The sequence below is a fragment of the Vanessa tameamea genome, chromosome 25, assembly GCF_037043105.1.
Source record: "Vanessa tameamea isolate UH-Manoa-2023 chromosome 25, ilVanTame1 primary haplotype, whole genome shotgun sequence".
In the NCBI taxonomy this organism is placed as follows: Eukaryota; Metazoa; Arthropoda; class Insecta; order Lepidoptera; family Nymphalidae; genus Vanessa; species Vanessa tameamea.
The window spans coordinates 4,236,536-4,242,535 of record NC_087333.1 but is presented as its reverse complement, the minus strand read 5'-3'; the positions used below and the strand labels follow the sequence as shown (position 1 = coordinate 4,242,535).

General features: G+C 31.0%; 1 protein-coding gene across 1 annotated transcript in view; it reads left to right on the top strand.

The window, feature by feature from the left end:
* Positions 1 to 2,192: 2,192 nt before the first annotated feature.
* The window catches only part of LOC113403108 (focal adhesion kinase 1), a 59,560-nt gene continuing 55,752 nt past the window's right edge, over positions 2,193 to 6,000 (top strand). The window contains exon 1 of the mRNA XM_064219045.1: positions 2,193 to 2,326. The gene's annotated coding sequence lies outside the window, so the exon portion shown is untranslated. The remainder of the gene's footprint in view (positions 2,327 to 6,000) is intronic.

The window sequence follows — 6,000 nt, the reverse complement described above, 5'->3', positions numbered from 1 at the left end:
AATCAAATGCCAATATCGCTACGGGGGGTCTGTGTGCTTAATCAATCCTATATATAATGAGAGAACTTCCAAAGTCGGCTGAGTAACTGGAATATATTTATAAAGTTTGCTTAACTTAAGCAAATTTAAAATTTGACTAATAAGTAACTTTATCAGATGATGAAATGGATACATGAAAAGTTTTATACAAAGAGAAGCAGTCTGATAATAAAAAACGTCGGCTTAGGATCGGAGCCAAGAATTCGATTAGCCTTGATGACTCTTAAGACCTTTTTGAATGTTTATGCTTAGATTAGAAGTATTGTATAAAAATTTAGGACACCTTTTTTATGGCATTGGTTGGCGGACGAGCATATGGACCACCTGATGGTAACTATTACTGTTATTACTTGTAAGCTTAGAAAAATTCATAATTTTAGTATTACAAATGATTGATTAATGAATGAAATGAAATAATAAGTTCCCTAAGAAATATGTCTTCAATATATTAAAAATATCACTCAATAACAAATATATCGAAGAGTTGACCGATACAATTACAATTGCTTATTATTTTGGCAGCTTCGTCCGCAACTTTGCACTCACTCACTCATTGATTGCATTCATTTGTTTCAATGAATCTTCATTCTTTAATTGTTTTATTTAAGAGTGAACGATTCTTCTTAACGGCTCTGTTATGCTGTCTATCGGTAGTGACAGAAGTTTCAAAAAATGTTTTCGTTGATTTTATTATCTGTTAAGATTTTCTCTCTTCAATAGTATTAAGATCTATTGATTTGACTACTTGGGCGCATATTTCTCCAAATTATGTATGTTGAACTGCTCTAGTAGTTTTTGTACGCATTTCTTTTAAATTTAAATTTTGTTTGTTACATTAAAAATTATTTTTATAATTTTAACCTTTTTTTAAATTATATAAAATGTTATAAAAGTGTCAATTCGCTAAAATCCGAGCCGTTAACCCACTTCCCACTGCCCATATATCGGTATTGCTAGCCCAATGCATACCTTTGGGATTTTCTTTGAATTTAAATAATAAAATTATTTATATTTATTTTATCAGTGCAGTGAAATAATTATCAAAATTAGATTTTATTATCTAATTCGTTTGTAGTATTTGTTTGGAAGTCATTTCGCATCGTTTCAGATTAATTATAATATACATCTAAAGTATCGAATCGTATAGAACGTGGATATTCTAAAAGGGTTAGTCTGAAAATAGTTTTCATTCTCTCTTCGTATCATTGTATCCAAAACAAGTGTATTTTTAATTCCGTACAATTTAAAAAAAAAAATGAATTCTGAACCAAAATCAAGAACCAGTCCAAGCTATAAAATGACCATCCTATCAATAAGTAACTTTACGCACATTCAGAATTGTAACAGTACTGAAAACTAACAGTTGAATATTTTAATTTTCACGCCATACCAGTGGTAATAAACTAGCGTAAACAAGATCGCCCTATTTACATGACTCACGATCGTAACTCAACTCTATGCGCCTGCGCCGGTTGTACAACGACCTCCGTACACTGCCGATTGTTCCGCATTGTCCTTATATTTTAATAAATATTAATAAACACATTAGTACTTAGCGAACGTAACTTAAATGCGTTATTTTATCCGTTTTTGTTTCAAAACTTCTTTGTTGATTCTAAATAAAGTGTTGACATCATCTGCATTGTTTTCTTCAATGATATATTTCGTTTTTATATATACATATATTACGTATTCAAAATACGTTATTCTTGTGCGAGTTCTATATAATGTTATTCATAATTTATAAATTTAATAAATAATTCATAAACATGTGTATATATTATAAACGTTGCGTAAATTATTTCGTTAATCTTTAACTGCTCAATATTATTATCACAAAACATGTGTTAATACGAGCTATAAATAAAACAGACAGATCGCCTACAGCTGTTAAAAGTGCCGTAAAATGCCATGTAGGCGCAGGCGCAGCTGATATTTCATAAACAGAGGCATTATGTTTTAGAGAACGACTTACAAATCGTCCTTGGGTTAACATAATCTTTGCGAAACCACAGCTAAATCATAACTTTGGATCATCGATGATTCTTTATATGTTGGTTTCTCTTTCTCACATATACATATACTATGTGATGGAAATGGAATGGCAGTTAAAGGTAAATGTTTTGTCCGTTTCGCACCGTCTCCGGCCAGTCTCGCAGCGCGTGCGGCGCCGTTCGCGCGGTTGTAACGCGTTATCCAATTCGAATTGATGAATTGACGCGTTCGAAATTCGAAATTTAAATCGAAGTTTATTGATGTTTTTGGCGCGATCGTGAGATAGTGCATGGTGTGATTTTTATTTGTTTTTTTTTTTTGACAAGAGTTACCAGTAGAAAATGTTACCCAATTACGCCTCTTAAATGTTTTCTTTTTTATTTCAAAGAAAAAATTAATTACTTTGTCATGAATAATAAATTAAAGTGAAAATAAATAATTATTTATTTTTCATCGTAATAAAAACAGATATAAGTCGAATACATAATATTCGATATACTTAGTATATCGAGAAAAAATATATAGATTTAAAGTAATTATATTAATCTTAATAAAGGTAATATGAAATTCAAAGAATTTAATAGGAAAAGTTCAAGCCACTTCTAATGACCGCTTACAAACATTTCCTCGTAAATAAATATTTCTATTATAGTAAACGTGTAATATATTTTAAAAAATAATAATAATTGCTTGCACAATGCAAATATATGTTGGACTAAACGTGGGCTTAAAGCTAAAAGCATTCTCTTAACAGCTAACCTTAAGAAGTATCAGAATGCTGGTTAGGTGTGCAAGAATATAAAGACATATTTACATAATTATAAGTAGTGGCAATTATTTGTCTAATAACGAATGAGTGAGCGATATTTTTTTTTTAACAGCGGCGTTTTACTAAGTTTCATAAAACGGTATACCAGTAATAAGCCTAAATATTTGTTAAATATATTACAATAAAAATCCTTTGTCACTTTGTATATTCGAGATAGGTTTAGTTAATTTGTAATGTTTTTTTTTATCGATATATTTAATCTGTCTGTTTGTCCTAGATTTCTTAACTGAACTGCTAGAATTTTTTATTTTGTTCTGATTACTTACGATTACATTTTATGTTAAAATATCTAAGTTAATTTTTTAAGTGATTCCAATCAATCTATTAGTTTCTGGGTAGAGGATATAGTGGAGCACTGTAGTTAGTTATGTATGGAAATATTCAAATCAATTTCCGTTTAAAGTCAGACGCGGAGATAGACTTTAAAATAACACCCTAGACCTTTATATAAGGTCTTAGTTAACACCTAATTAAAATAAGTTAAAACGTCAACATTAAAATGAGTATTAAAAATATATGTAAATATTTGATATAAACATTTCTAGACGAAAGTGATTTAAGACTTATATTTGAATATTCCAAGCGTGTTCGACAAGATCACAGATAAAGTAGAAAATTAAAATCACGTCTATGTTCTATTTCGGACACAATTTTGTTCACAATATAAACTAAACAAATTATAAAAAAATAATAATTGCAATGAAATATAATAGGTACTTAATGTTGTAATTTTAAGTACTTTGTTGCAATGTGCATAATTTTATTTAGCACATGCAGTTTTCACGTGTTATTTAATTAAATAAAACATACTTGTTTCGGGTTTGAACCCCAGCAATTTTCGGTTAAGAATTGTATTTCAAGTGTAATTCAGTACTAGATATCGGCTCAGTTACGGCTTGTTTACTAAATATCTTCGAATTCCATTATTATTTGACCTACCTAGGGGCCCCCAGTCTACTGCTAATCCGGCCCTGCATCGATTGCTATATATTATTGCTTGAAGTTCTGTGCGATTATAGAGTCACTAACTTGTTATAATATTCCGTCTTCGACAATAGTCCTGCGTCATGCTATAAAGCGTAAATGATATTTAATTGAATATAATTTCGAATTCCATGCCACTTCTGTTAATGTATGCACTAAGGACGAGACGTTTGAACGGCTATTCGAGACTTGGAAAACGTCCAAAATTCAGAATTGGCCTGATAGTTTCATTGTATTGTAACTTATAAAACAATAGGCCGTTTGTGTGAGGAGCTTTTAACACGAGCATCAATAAAATTGCGGTTCCAGTTATTCGTATTGCTTTGATGGAATTAGTGGTTTGTTTAAATTGTATACATATATGTTCGTATATATATTAAATATCCTTTTTTTAAACACTTATTGATATTGTCAAAGTCAAAGATAAATAAATAAATATTGGACAACATTACATTCATTACTCCGATCCCAATGTAAGTAACTAAAGCACTTGTGTTATGGAAAGTCAGAAGTAACGACGGTACCAAATACACCCAGACCCAAGACGACATAGAAAACTAATGAACTTTTTCTACATCGACTCGGCCGGGAATCGCACCCGTGATCTCAGAGTGGTGTACCCATGAAAACCGGTGTAGACACTACTCGACCACGGAGGTCGCCAAAAAAGATACCATAAGTTCAGAAAATGAAATCATGAAATGCGATCGGGCGAAAAATATCGGACGTGTTTTGTCTTATTTTGTTTTGTAATTTCTTTAAATTTTATATATAATATAGATATAAACATACTAACTGTTTATGACTTCGTCGAGAGGTTGCAGCGTGATAAATAAGAATTATGAATAAATAAAGAAATATACATTAATATCTATCTAATATCACAATATCATACAAATATATATAAAGCCGAGATGGCGCAGTGGTTAGGAAACTGGAATCTTAATGAAAGATGGCGGATTTGAATTCGGGCTAAGTCAGCTGAATTTTCACATACTATCTTGAGGATAGCCCAACCGTGGGAATGTTACTGGATGTTCCTTTTTAGTCTATATATTTTTAGGTTTATAAAATAAAATAATTATACCATTTGATCTCATTAAAAAGATATAAAATTCCTTAACGTAGTTGCGTAGCTAGAATGGTGAGATTTGTTTTGAATAAGAACGCATCTAGTCGTGAATGCCATATAAAAGCTTTTAAACCGAAATCATTTGTTAAACAAAATAAACTATTTCAAAAACTAAACATCTTGCTTCTTTAAAACCAGCTGTTGTAACTCAATGTCTCTTAGTCGGACACCGAAAACGAATTTATGACTATGTCGTCGTTAAATTTATTTCCTTATTCGAACATTGATGTAGTCTACGGACGTTTTCTTACAAACTTATTAGATAAGGAAAGTTTTGTTCTCAAGAATTTTAAAAATAAAGCGCTTCCTTCTTATTATGTCCTCCTGACCGATTTCAGTCACGGCGGCTATTCTCAATAGAGAATAGTCTCCTACGCCGGCGATATTATAGGGCTGAAACACAAATGATCTCTATATTATATCGCTTTCATAATCCGATGGAACGGATTGACTTGGAGGCACGGAACTGCTTACATCCTCACATCCCAAATTTGGGGCAATGAAATATGATATAAAGCTAACTGAAAATCCCCGGAAAGATCTAACCACGACCTACTTTTTATGCCTAACATCTGACTACCAACCCTTAAAACCCGATCGAATATAAATTACATTGATATCATACAATTTTCTTTATTAATATTGCACACATGCAAAATCGGGTGTGTCGCTAGTGTTATATAAAACAGAAGAGATAGTTTGTTTGTTTGTTTGTTTGTTTGTTTGTTTGAACTCGCAAATCAAATCAAAAAAATATATATTTGTTTTAGATAAGCTATTTATTGAGAGGGGTTATGACCTCACGCCGTAATAGCATGTAGGGTCGTAGGAGTAATGTATATGAAACTTCGCGGAAAATGGCAGTTACCGAACTAAAATATATAAAATTATTAAATAAAGAAGAAAAAATAACCAGTATTCAGTTGTTCTATGATTGCAAAGTTTTCGAATTACGTGTTATATATTTGTAGTCCCGGTAATATCAAATTTCCCAGAAACTTATTTAAATTTTAATATTTTT